The 13,912-nt window shown below is 36.4% G+C and overlaps 1 protein-coding gene across 3 annotated transcripts in view; it reads right to left on the bottom strand.

The window, feature by feature from the left end:
• LOC101890032 (dnaJ protein homolog 1) overlaps window positions 1-13,912 on the bottom strand; it is a 136,233-nt gene that overhangs the window by 121,015 nt on the left and 1,306 nt on the right. For all 3 annotated transcript variants that reach the window (XM_011293589.3, XM_011293588.3, XM_059124551.1), the window contains exon 2: window positions 11,216-11,232. The gene's annotated coding sequence lies outside the window, so the exon portion shown is untranslated. The remainder of the gene's footprint in view (window positions 1-11,215; window positions 11,233-13,912) is intronic.

The raw sequence follows: 13,912 nt of genomic DNA on the forward strand, positions 1-13,912 counted from the left end.
CATTAAATTTTATGCTGATCAAGAATATATATATACTTTGGGGGGTCTAAAATGTATATTTCGAGGTGTTACAAACGGAATGACAAACTTAATATACCCACCATACTATGGTGGAGGTTATAGAAAACTCGTTCTACACATGCGTTGGCACCTTCTCTGTAAAACACTCATGCACCTTTTAGCACTTTCAATGCAAATATCAATGTAACTGTTCTACAAATATACCTTTTTTGACATCACTGCAACCGAGACTCTTTTTCCAAATCGCAATGTGTATGTGTTATGGGCAAACACAGAGTATGGAAATGGAGATAACTAGATAGCAAATCCATTTCTTATATCTGATGTAAATTATAACAACTTGGTCTGGTTAGTGGGGAACGTATTTTATTGATGCGTTACGCATGTGTAACATAAATGTAAATATCAAAATAAGTAACGTAGTTAGAATTTTTATTGCAAAAAAAAAATCCTCACAAATTCCGCAATTTTTTAGAAAGATCCCCACCAAATCCTTAAGTCCCCAACTTGAATTTTTCTTCCCCAATTTGAAAAAATTATCCCCTTTTTGGGGAAAATTGCTCAATTATGGCAACACTGCCCTCCACCTTGAAAAGGAGTGTATATTAACTTTGTCATTCCGTTTGTAACATCCCAATTATTCATCGTAGCACAAAAGGTGGTGGCACAAAAATGATCCTCTATCAAGAAATCCTATAAAATTTACGATTGGCTCATAAAGTCTTAATTACAGACAAAAAAATTCGGAATGTCTCTCAAGTACATATGCATGTACAAGGTGGCGCAAAAGTAAACTTTCGATGTTTTTGGGTCGATTTTGATTTTACTATTGCCACATACTCCAGGGATTTTGCAGAAAGATGAAGAAAAAGAGGAAGAAGAAAACTTGTGAAGCTTAATGCACCAGAGGTGGACTGAAGCGGACCAACTAGAATTAAATTATTATTTTTATTTTACTTTCACATTTTCAACAATGAATTGTATGCATTACAAAAATTAACAAAAGAAGAAGCAGATTGTATTAGCTGTCATTGTTTATGCTTCTTCCTATTAGGAGAAAAATATAGCTCGTCGGCAATATGTTGACAAATGTCTCATATGTCCTAGCATTCCTTCTGGCTAACTAACCAATTTTATGTAGGTGTCAGCATATGGGAATGTTGCACAAAAGTAATCGTCCTATCAGAAAATGCTACAAATTTTACGATTTGCCTCTAATGTCAATTCTGTTTTGACATTTTTGTAGTACAGGGTTGCCCATATTCGACGGACCCATCTGGCAACGCCATAACTTTTGACAGAGATGTCACATCGCTTAATAACATACCGCGTTTGAAGCGTCAGTCCAAGCAGATTTTTACCATGAACCAATACACGCCACGCGAACGCTCTGAAATAGTTGAAATTTACATTCAACAGAAGAAGTCAATTGTGAAAACTCAACGTGCTTTTAAAACATTAAAAAATGTGAGAAGTGCGCCTTCTAAGAACACCATTAAGCGTTTATACGAAAAATTTTCGACTGGTAAAGCTCTTTCTAATCCGAAGAGGCCATATAAAAGTCGACCAAGGCGATCGGCCGAGAATATCGCTGCCGTACGAGCCAGTGTTGAGAGGTCCCCAAGAACATCCCAAAAACGCCGTTCTCAGCAGTTAGGCATGGCTCGGTCCACTTTACAACGGATTATTCGCATTGATTTGCATTTGTTGCCTAAAAAATTCAATTGACGCAAAGAATTTTGCCTGCGGACAAGCCTCGTCGATTGGAATGTGCCCAAAGAGTCATCGAAATGGCCGTCCGTCCGTCGAATATGGGCAACCCTGTATACACATGCGAAATACACGAAATAACAATGTTACACTACACTGCTCCAGAACGCGGAATATTGGTGACTATTTATTTGACAAATAACTGACTTTGTGACTTTGGCATAACGTGAATTTCGTCGCAAATTTCCTGGCCGTCCAACACCTACTAGTGAAACACGTTTGATGCTGCCAGGCGTGGCAGACCTCGGAGTATCCGTTCTGCAGAGAATAATGCCGCTGTAGCCGAGGATGTCCTGGAAGCGCCGCCGACATCGACCAGACGAGATACCACGCAAATGGGTATCCGTTGACGGTCTTTACAGCGAATTTTAAACAAGATTTGAAGATGTATTCGTACAAAGTCCAGATGCTGCATCAGCTGTTAGCTACTGACCTCCAATCGCGTCTAACATACATTCAAGCCATCCTTAATGACCACCAAGAAGAAGATGATTTTTCATCAAAAATAATCATGCCCATTTCCACCTTAGCGGGTACGCAAAATAAGCAAAATTTACGCTTCTGGGGCACTGAAAATCCGCGTGTAACTCATGAAGAGCTTTTACACCCGCTCAAGTCACTGGAGGAGTCATCGGACTTTTTTCTTCGAAACTTCTTTTATTTATTTGCAACTGTAGAGATTTTAACCAACAACCTAATCTTTTGTAGTCGATTCACTATTGATTGTGCATCGATTTTGCCAAAAAAAAATCCATGATAACTTGTTTATTCTTTTCAGCTAAGACTAGGTTTTTGCCGATAAAACAATAAAAACACCACATTGGCATCACCAGAGAAACCCCCAATACATTCTCTCACTCTCTCTTTCTCTTACCCAAATTATGTTTTGGACGGTCAACAACAACAACAATTTTAAGAGTTTATTTTCGTTGTTGCCTTTGTTTTGGTTTGGCGGTTCACTACTCTTCAGCCAACAAACGAGTGAGCGAACAAACGAACGTAAAAGTATGCGTCATTTTTTAAAAATACTATTCAATACAAAACAACAAAAACAAAATCCCCCCAAACACAAGCAGCAAAAACCAAGCACAATAACAACAACTAGTTGTAGAGGAAAAACTAAAGAAAATAGCTACAATATTTACGTAAAAACGAAAGCAAAGACACAATAATAACAACAATTAAATTGAAAAAGAACAACACAAAAATGAGAGAAGAAGAGACAATTCATTGGCAAGTGCACAAAAGCGAGGGCGTGCTGATGTCGCATTGCTGAACGAACTGAGTCGAAGGGTATAATCAATTTTTTCAATAACGATGAAATTGAAAGCTCCTGAGATTTTGTTAAGTTCAAAAGACCAATTTCTTCCATAAATCTTTTATAGCAATACGGGAAGAGGAGGTATTTTTTGGTCTTATATTCCAAGAAGAGCGATAGGATGGTTGCTATCTATACAAACTCGATTTAAAGGGTTTTCCTATTTTTTCTATTTCTTCTTTTTTCTAGGCTTTCTATAGCCTTTATGAGGAATTTTATATGTAGAGGACCTTTAGGCGGTCTTCTATCTATAGAAGACCTTTAGGAGGTCTTTTATCTATAGAAGACCTTTAGGAGGTCTTTTATCTATAGAAGACCTTTATCTATAGAAGAACTTTAGGAGGTCTTCTATATATAGAAGAGCTTTGGGAGGTCTTCTATCTATAGAAGAACTTTGGGAGGTCTTTTATCTAGAGAAGACCTTTGGAAGGTGTTCTATCTATAGAAGGCCTTTAGGAGGTCTTTTATCTATAGAAGACCTTCAGGACGTTTTTTACCTATAGAAGACCTTTAGGAGGTTTTCTATATAAAAAAGACTTTTAGGAGGTCTTCTATCTAGAGAAGACCTTTAGGAGATCTTCTATCTAGAGAAGACCTTTAGGTGATGTTCTATTTATGGAAGGCCTTTAGGAGGGCTTTTATCTATAAAAAAACTGTAGTAGGTCTTCTATATATAGAAGAATTTTGGGAGGTCTTCTATCTAGAGAAGACCTTTGGAAGGTGTTCTGTCTATAGAAGACCTTTAGGAGGCCTTTTATCTATAGAAGACCTTTAGGAGGTTTTCTATATAAAAAAGACTTTTAGGAGGTCTTCTATCTAGAGAAGACCTTTAGGAGATCTTCTATCTATAGAAGACCTTCAGGACGTTTTTTATCTATAGAAGACCTTTAGGAGGTCTTCTATCTAGAGAAGACCTTTAGGTGGTGATCTTCTATTTATGGAAGACCTTTAGGAGATCTTCCATCTATAGAAGACCTTTAGGAGGTCTTCTATCTATAAAAGGCTTTTAGTAGGTCTTTTACGTAAAAAAGAACGATCGGAGGTCATCTATCTATCTTTTACTATTTTTCGTTTTGAGCGGAAATCTTCAAGTACCGTATTGTGGCCATTTATCAGGTACATATACTTTCATTGATAATTACTTTTGTTGTTGTATGTATTTCTCTCTCACGAAAAAGTAAAACAAAACGTTGTTTATTTTGACTTTGTGTCTCAAAATATTTACCGAAAATCCCAGATAATAGAAAGCACTCGGTTCATCGTGTTTTGTTATTATTATTTTTTTTATTGATACAAATATGTACCTCCAGATAAGATCAAATTTCTCTACCCTTTAAGAAGAGAGAGACAGTGGGAGAGAGAGATTTGCAATGCCCACTCATTCTCTCACTACAGTAAGGAAGTAAGAGATGGAGTAAAACGGAAATAAATTCAATTCTTTATGCAAATCTCTAAATTGTCTTGAAATGTCGACAAAACAGCTGATAAATGCACACGATTTAAATTGTGTCTGTTTGTGTGTTTGCGTTTTTGTTAGGAATCTTAAAACTTGTTATGCGAGATGATGATTCAGTTAATTCCAAAATTCAACATGTGTATTTTCAAAATATTTCGTAATTAATATAAAACATTGACTTTTTACAGATTAATCATCTGAAATATTCCATTGTTTATGGTGAAGTGAGTACTGGGTGGAAGGAGTGTAAGAAGCCCTGACGATAAACATAAACGCATAAAATGCATTTTTACCCGTTCCCGACCGTCCGAATTGGAAGTTCAGTTAACTACGCACCAGTAGAATTGTCCACACTTTCTGAGAGAGTAAGTTTTACTCCCTTTACAAGGACACTTTGAAATTCAATCAGCTGATTTATCAAAACCAAAACAGACTATATGATACCCTACACTATGCATATTTAGAAGAGCTCCCGTAACAAAAAAATTATTTGAAGTAGATCATATCACCTATCAACATTTGGCTTTAGAGCAGTTATTGTTTGGTCTCAGAGGAAACTAATATATGCCCCTATCCAATTCTGAATCGATTTTCAATAAATTTGACGGAGACATTTTTATATTTTATACCAAACAACATTGCTATAGATATCACTTCGAAAAGGATTATATTAAACAAATGTATCGGAGCCGATTTCCACCAAATGGAAACGTACGTCCAGATATTCGCTCCATTTGATATTAGACATTATTTGCACAATAAACCTGAAATCGGATTAAGGATACATATGGGAGATAAAGCTATTACCAAACCTATTTCCAAATTTGATGTACTTGCTTCCAGACTGAATTCGGTCGGATGTACCAAACTTCAGGTAATTTGAACCAATATTGGCCATTTGGTGCATAATAAAACTGAAATCGGATTAAGAATATATATGGGAGCTATATCCAAATCTTAGCCGATCTCGATAACATTTAGCGAAGGAATTTCTGAGCTGTATTTGATATATTTCCCCAAATATCGTTGTTTCAGAGTGTACAGGGTGAAATGAAAAAACTGCAACCAACTTCAAACTGCTGTCATTTCTAAGCCACTCGTCCGACAGCTGTTAAAATTATTCCAGTGACAGCTCATTATATTGTTTACAAGCGTACAAAAGCACTTTGGTGAGAATTTTCCAGAAAAAAAGTTATTCGTGATAGAATTCAAGCGCGATGGTGTGATTTCTTTATATTTGGAGCACTCCAGCATTTAAATGTAAACAAATCTTTTGTGTATCACACCATCGCTCGTTACCGTGATACTGATAGCATAGCCCGACGTCAAGGAAGTGGACGGAAGAAAAGAAAAATCAGCAAAAATGTTTCGAAAAGTAAAGAAACTTGATCGAAACCCGCGTCGCAGTGGCCAAAAAATGGTACATGAGCTGAACGTATCGCAATATTTCATTCGGCAAATATTGAAAAAGGAGCTACGGGTAAAGCCATTGAAATTCCAAAAAGTGCAAGAACTTACACGGCAACAGAAAGAAAATAGACTCAAAAGAGCTAAAGCGTTGCTTCGCTTGGCTGAAAGTGGTGAACTACCAAATTTGGTTTTATCCGATGAGAAAACATTCGTTGTCCAGCAGTATGTAAACAAAGAGGTCAGCTGAAAATGTGAACCTTCGGTTGGCCACCAAAACTCAAGCTCCGGCCATGCTGATGGTTTGGGCCGCCATAACAGCCGATGGTCGCCCTGTGCTCATATTAGTCGACCGTGGCATTCGCGAAAATATTCTGAAGGGTGTATTAAAGCCTTGAGCACGCAAACATTTTGGCCGCAGACCTTGGACATTCCAATATAACTCTGCACGCGCCACCCAAGAATGGTTACAAATTGAGGTACCTCGCTTTATTTCCAGCGCACAATAGCCACCATAATCTCCGGATACCAATCCGTTGGACTATTGTGTCTGGAGTATTTTGGAAAGCAAGGTTGGCACTAAAAAATACCAAAGTGTCGATCACCTCAAGCAAGCGCTTCGCTGGGAATGGGCCAAAATACCGAAGAGCGAAATTCGGGCAGAGTGTGACGGCTTTATTAGCCGTTTTCAGGCCATAATTCGTGCCAAAGGTGACCAATTCGAACAAATCTAAACTTATTCTAAAATTTGATGCTATTTCGGATTATAGCGTTTAACTTTGTTGCAGATTTTTTTATCTCACCCTGTATCTAGGAATTTTATGATCGATGCAAAGAAATTTCTTTTATTAGTTCAGGATGTTTAAGATAAATTTCTAGATTTGAATTTGGAGCAACTTTATTCAGTCTGTATGCTCTGAAAATTTGGTACTGATCAGGCAAAATCACAGTTGGTTGAAGCCAAAATTTTAAATTTTATAATTTTTTTAAAGCGTTATTAACAAATCACTCTTTATATGGGGACCTTCCTTATATGGAGTGGTTTTTCTTATGCTTTTTATATATACTTTCCCTCGGTACACATGTCTTTCATGTTTACATCTATTTTCATAATCTACGGGGTTTTCCTGTAATTATCGAATAAATTATTTTTTTTTCGCAAAATGTTATCTAAACGTAATCAAACAGTTTTTTTATATTCCATCCTCCTTCCAAAATATTTTGACATAGATAATTTCACAAAAAAAAAAAAAAATCCATAAATATATTCATAGCTTTAGCCTTTAACATTAGCAATTTTTTTTTATTTCTATCTTTTGTCGATCATTTCATATCGTCGTTTTCTTGGGAAGAAGAAAAAACAAGAAAAATTGAAAATTTGTTTTCATGGTTTCATATCTTGAAATAAGTTTTTATTTTTAGCAGATATTTAGTTATTTTCGTGTGTTCTAATATTTTTTGCTGTCGTTGTTGGGTTTTTGCTTTCATTACGTTACGTTTTCTTCGGCAATGCTTGGCTGTGGTTTTGCGTGTGAAAATTTTGAATTTATGTAGCTATTTTTGATTTTCTTTCGGTTTTCAGAATTCATTTTTTCATATCATTTGTTTCATTTGTTCTGTTACTTTTCGGATAAAATTTTTTTCCGATTTTCTATTCACCCGTAAGATTAAAAAAAAAAAAACAAAGAATTGATTGGTCGGACATTTATTATGAAGGTGAGTGTTTTGAGTGCGTTCCAGAGAAAGTGCAAATATTTTAGAATTTTTAATTATTTTGGTTTCCAAGAATTGGTTTTGTATGCTAAAGAAGTGAGAAGTAAAATGCCAAATTTCATGGCTCTACGGGTGGGGAATAAAAACTTAGAGGTGGAGGGTCTGAAAACGTTCTGATGATATATAATTCCATAAAACCTAAGCCGTGTGTGGACATTAGAGGTGATCGCAAAATAAATATGAAATTATAGGGATTAAAAACAGATTGTTCCGATTAGCAGTATAAATCACAAAATGATCTGGAACTTTGTCCCACCATTTTAAATGGCCATCGGATTATATTTAAAGGCTTAATTGAAATGTACCATAACTTTTGTGTGAAAATATTCTGTTAAACCCAAAATATTTTTTTATCCTGTATGCCATTGTACCCATTGAGCAAACAATGAACTGGAGACAAGTTTTTTGATAACAAGTAAAAAAGCAGCCAAGTCAGGCCGAACTTTTCAAATTTCGTCAAATTTCAAAACAGTTCCGGTGAATAATGTTGCTAATATCGTCAAAAAAATAAAGAGAGGTACCGTTATATGTGGACTACACGAAGAAGTGAACCTGCATATGCAATTTTCTGGCATAGGTTGCAGAACTTATTGCGAGCTTCAAACTTTTAAATAGAACATTTGAAACAATTCCCCAAATATTTTTTTTATCCTGTATGCCATTGTACCCATTGAGCAAACAATAAACTGGAGACAAGTTTTTTGATAACAAGTAAAAAAGCAGCCAAGTCGGGCCGAACTTTTAATACCCTCCACCATTTTGAAGCATTTTGAATAATTTCAGAAAAATGCCACTTAAATGAAAACCGTTATTTGGGGATATACAAAGACGTGGACCTGCATAAGTATTTTTTGTCATAGGCTGTAGTATCAATTCCGAACTTTAAATACGAAATTTTAAAGAGTTCCGTTGAATAATGTCACTAATAACGTCGAATTTCAAAACAGTTCCGGTGAATAATGTTGCTAATGTCGTCAAAATAATAGAGGTACCATTATATGTGGGCTACACGAAGAAGTGAACCTGCATAGGCAATTTTCTGGCAGTACTCTGGTTGCAGTACTCATTGCGAGCTTCAAACTTTAAATAGAACATTTGAAACAATTCCGGTCAAAAACTTGGCTAAAATCATGAAAATACCGAATATCGGGAGGCACTGTTATATGGGGGATGTACGATATTGTGAACCTATACAGGCAATTCTCTTTCAGGGGGTGAAGTACTCAGAACCAACTTCTGGTGTGGATTTTTAGACAATTCCATTGAAAAATTTCGCTACAATCATCAAAATACCGAATATAGGGAGGTACCATTATATGAGGACTATACGATATCGTGGACCTGTATAGACAATTCTCTTCCAGGGGGTAAAGTACGCAGGAGAAACTCTATGTGTGGATTCTGAGACAATTCCATTGAAAAAATTAGCTACAATTATCAAAATACCGAATATCGGTAGTTACCGTTATGTGGGGGCGATACGATATCGTGGACCGATATAGCCCATATTTGAAGTTGACCTGCCTGCACACAAAAGACTGATCTGTGCAGAAGCTAGAATTCTATCTTAATTCGTTTTCACTCCAGCGTGAATACAAAAAACGGACAGATGGACGGACGGGCAGGGCTAAATCGTTTTTGAATTTTACAGGGTGAGATAAAAAGAACTGCAACAAAGTCAAACGAATGAAAGCAAAAAATATAGCATCAAATTTTAGAAAAAGTTTAGATTTGTTCGAATTGGTCACCTTTGGCACGAATTATGGCCTTCAAACGGCCCATGAAACCGTCACACGATGCCCGAATTTTGTCCCATTGGAATGTCCAAGGTCTGCGGCCAAAATGTTTGCGTGCCCAAGGCTTCAATACACCCTCCAGAATATTTTCGCGATAATAACCATCGGCTGACAGGCGGCCACACCATCACCATGGCTTGAGTTCTAGTGGCCAACCGAAGGTGCAAGTAAACACGATCATTTTGTTTGTTTACAAACTGCTGGACAACGAATATTTTCTTATCGGAGAAAAATAAATTCGGCAGTTCATCACTTTCGACCAAGCGAATCAACTCTTAGCTCTTTTGAGTCTATTTTCTTACTGTTGCGGTGTAAGTTCTTGCACTTTTTGAAATTTCAAGGCTATACCACGAGCTCATTTTTCAATATTTGCAGAATGAAATATTGCGATATGTTCAGCTCACGAGCCATTTTTCTGGCACTGCGACGCGGGTCTCGATCAAGTCGCTTCTTTATTTTTCGAACCATTTCTGCTGATGTTGCTGTTTTCTTCCGTCCACTTCCTTGACTTCGCTATCAGTAACGCTTTCACGATAACGAGCGATGGTACGAGACACAAAAGATTTATTCGCATTTAAATGGAGTGCTCTAACGACCGCCACTTGTGGTTATCCAGCCAAATATAAAGAATTCACACTATCACGCTTGAATTCCATCACGAATAACTTTTTTTCTGGAAAATGCTCACCAAAATGCTTTTGTACGCTTGTAAACAATATAATGAGCTGTCAGTGGAATAATTTTAACAGCTGTCGAACAGATGGCTCTGAAATGACAGCAGTCTGAAGTTGGTTGCAGTTTTGTTAGGTTTAGAATTATTTTTTTATTTTTTCTTACAGCTTAGTTGGCGGTCGAGGATAGTGCCGAGGTATTTAGCTTCAGAGGAGAGGCTTAGCGTGACCCTATCCAGCATCTGTGGTATCAATAAAACACATTTACGTTTCCTAGTAAAGAGGACGAGCTCTGTCTTTGATAGCTTCACGCCTATATCAGATCATTGTATATGAAATGAAACAGTTAAAGAACTTTGTTAAGGCAACTGAATTCCAGATATTATAAATATATAAGATAAAACTGCCTATCTTCTATAACTTTCTTTAGCCTAGAACGGACAACAAGCCTATACTGGCTTGAGTCTAGAACATGTGGCGATTTTCGCCCTTCTTTTCAACCTAATCTAACAAGGAGCTGTAACGGATGGCGCCCAACGTGGGGCGCTGTAACATGGAACAGACGTCTGACCACAGAGTAAAATATTTGAGATATTGTTGATTAATCTGAATACAGACGCTATCATCAAATAAAAAATATAGCCTGCTTTACCCTGAGGCATTGACAATCTAAATACCGTGTTTAACAAAACATGTAATTAAGGTTTTATAAGTTGGAAGAAGTTACGGGTCTCCCTTTATTGCACCTCTCTCATCCACAAACTGATAATGATCATATTTTAATGTGAAGATAACTACATATGCAGGGCATGCGGGGAAGATGAATAAACATTGGAGCGATCCAATTCTTTGCATGAAGCTTTAAAAGATGGCGCCCAACGTGGGGCTGTAACAGTATGCAGAGGAAGCAATGCGCCGGTTCCAATCTTCTTATGAACGATCGGGTTTAGGGTACTCTGGACTTTCACATACAAATAATTTTAAGTACTATAATAAATCTTACCCTATTAAAGTCTGATTCTGTTGTAGATATGTAGAAATATGTAGTTGATAATATGTTCCATTTTGTAGCACCGGTAAAATGTGGAAAACATTTGGGTTTGTACAGAGCGCCAAACCATAAAACACGAGAAACGAGGAAATTTTTTATTTGTTTTGTTTAACATTTGGTTGTTGTTGTTTTTGTTTTATTTATTCAGTGAAAATTTATTTTTAATGTGGCACAGAGATCGACCGAAGACGAAACAGACCGAAAGAAAAGATGAAGAAAAATTAAAGAATAATTAATTTTATTTCACACACACACACTCGTTTAGATTATTTGTATTAAAAAAAGAAAGAAGAAGAAAATGAATAGATGGGAAAAAGTCAAAAGAAAATATTGTTTTATAAACACTCAACATTTCTTGTGATTATGTCTATGTTAACTATCCAATAATGTTCAGGTGAAACAAGACACACAGAGAGAGAGAGAGAGAGATAGGGAGCATAGAGCTACTTATGTTTTTGTGTTTGTTTTGTTGTTGTTATATTCTCATGGCTGTAATTTTGTATTGATGATCTTAGCTTTGCTTAACTTTTTATTTTATTTTGTTTTGTTTCGTTCTTTTTTTTTTTTTTGTAATTTAAATTTCTTGTTTTTCGTTGATATTTGTTTTCTTTTCTTTTTTTGGTTTTGTTTTTTGCTTCAAGATTTTTATTTTAAGACTTTACACTATTTCTTTTGACCACATATGGCAGACACAATGACGATGACGACAACATCTACGACGACGACAACAAGATCTTGATTTTAGATTTATTTTTTTCTGTTTCTTTTTTTAAAAAATACGAAAAATGTATTTTCAATTCATTGTCGATATGTATGCCGAGCGACAACCGTACATAAATATTTTATGCTGCTGTTGTTGTTGTATTTTCAACGTATGTATGTATGTATATTTGAAGGTGAAATAATAATACTTCCAAAAAAAGATACAAAAGTATCGCAAATATACACATATATCCACCAACATCTATCTATCTGTACGTATGGATGTATACATTGACAACAGTGGGTCCATACCATAATATCATGGTACAAATTCAATGGGATGTATTGGAATGAAGACAAACCGATTTCAGATGACAAGTATCAAATATTCGACATGGAGGATTAATGCTGGAAGTTATTTTGCTGATCTAGATATAGGTGATGGTGATTTAAACAATGACCCACGTTTGAGAAAAACTCATAATTTTTATACCCTCCACCATACATAGAATAGAGGGCATAGTAAGTTCGTCATTCCGTTTATAACTCATCGAAATAATAATTATAGGCAGGGTGAGATGAAAAAACTGCAACCAACTTCAGACTGCTGTCATTTCTAAGTCACTCGTCCGACAGCTGTTAAAATTATTCAAGTGACAGCTCAGTATATTGTTTACAAGCGTACAAATGCAAATGTGAACATATACCAGAAAAAAAGTTATTCGTGATGGAATTCAAGCGTGATAGTATGATTTCTTTATATATGACTAGAAAACAACAAGTGGGCAATCCAGCATTTAAATGCGAATTAATCTTTTGTGTCTCATACCGTCGCTCGTTACCGTGATACTGATAGCGTAGCCCGACGTCAAGGAAATGGACGCAAGAAAACAGCAACATCAGCAGAAATGGTTCGAAAAATAGAGAAGCGACTTGATCGAGAACCGCGTCGCAGTGCTCGAAAAATGGCTCGTGAGCTGAACATATCGCAATATTCCATTCGGCAAATATTGAAAAATGAGCTCGTGGGATAGCCTTGAAATTTCAAAAAGTACAAGAACTTACACCGCAACAGTAAGAAAATAGGCTCAAAAGAGCTAAAGAGTTGATTCGCTTGGTCGAAAGTGGTGAACTGCCGAATTTGGTTTTATCCGATGAGAAAACATTCGTTACCCCGCAGTTTGTAAACAAACAAAATTATCGTGTTTATTGCCAAAGAGGTCAGCTGAAAATGTGCACATTCGGTTGGCTACCAAAACTCAAGCGCCGGCCATGGTGATGGTGTGGGCCGCCATAACAGCCGATGGTCGCTCTGTGCTCGTATTAATCGACCGTGGCATCAGAATAAATATCGAATATTATCGCGAATATTTTCTGAAGGGTGTATTAAAGCCTTGGACACACAAACATTTTGGCCGCAGACCTTGGGCATTCCAACAGGACTCAGCAGCATCGCATTCAGCACGCGCCATCCAAGAATGGTTACAAAATTAGGTTCATCGCTTCATTTCCAGCGCACAAAATCTCCGGGTACCAAAACTTATTCTAAAATTTGATGCTATTTCCGGAATTTTTTGCTTTCATTCAATAAAATTAAAAAAAAATGTAAAAATTATGGCGTTTGACTTTGTTGCAGTTTTTTTTATCTCATCCTGTAAAATATAATAACATTACTTTTTCCATTTATGAAAAAGCAAGTCGGATGATTTAAGCCAGTCAAAAAAGACCTTGAGATACCCGCCGAAATCTTGGAAAAAGTATGCCGAAATTGAAATAAGCGTATGGACCATCTAGCATATTGTTTCAGCCCCACGTTGGGAGCCATCTGTTATAGCACTCTGTTAGACGGCGTTAAAAGTGAACTTCCGGCACTAGTGGTCTCTTATGGGTCTGGTCCTAAATCGTTTGTTCACTTATGAACAAATGTTGGAAAGAGCATACCAAAAT

Source organism: Musca domestica, unplaced genomic scaffold (assembly GCF_030504385.1).
Source record: "Musca domestica strain aabys unplaced genomic scaffold, Musca_domestica.polishedcontigs.V.1.1 3, whole genome shotgun sequence".
Taxonomy (NCBI): domain Eukaryota; kingdom Metazoa; phylum Arthropoda; class Insecta; order Diptera; family Muscidae; genus Musca; species Musca domestica.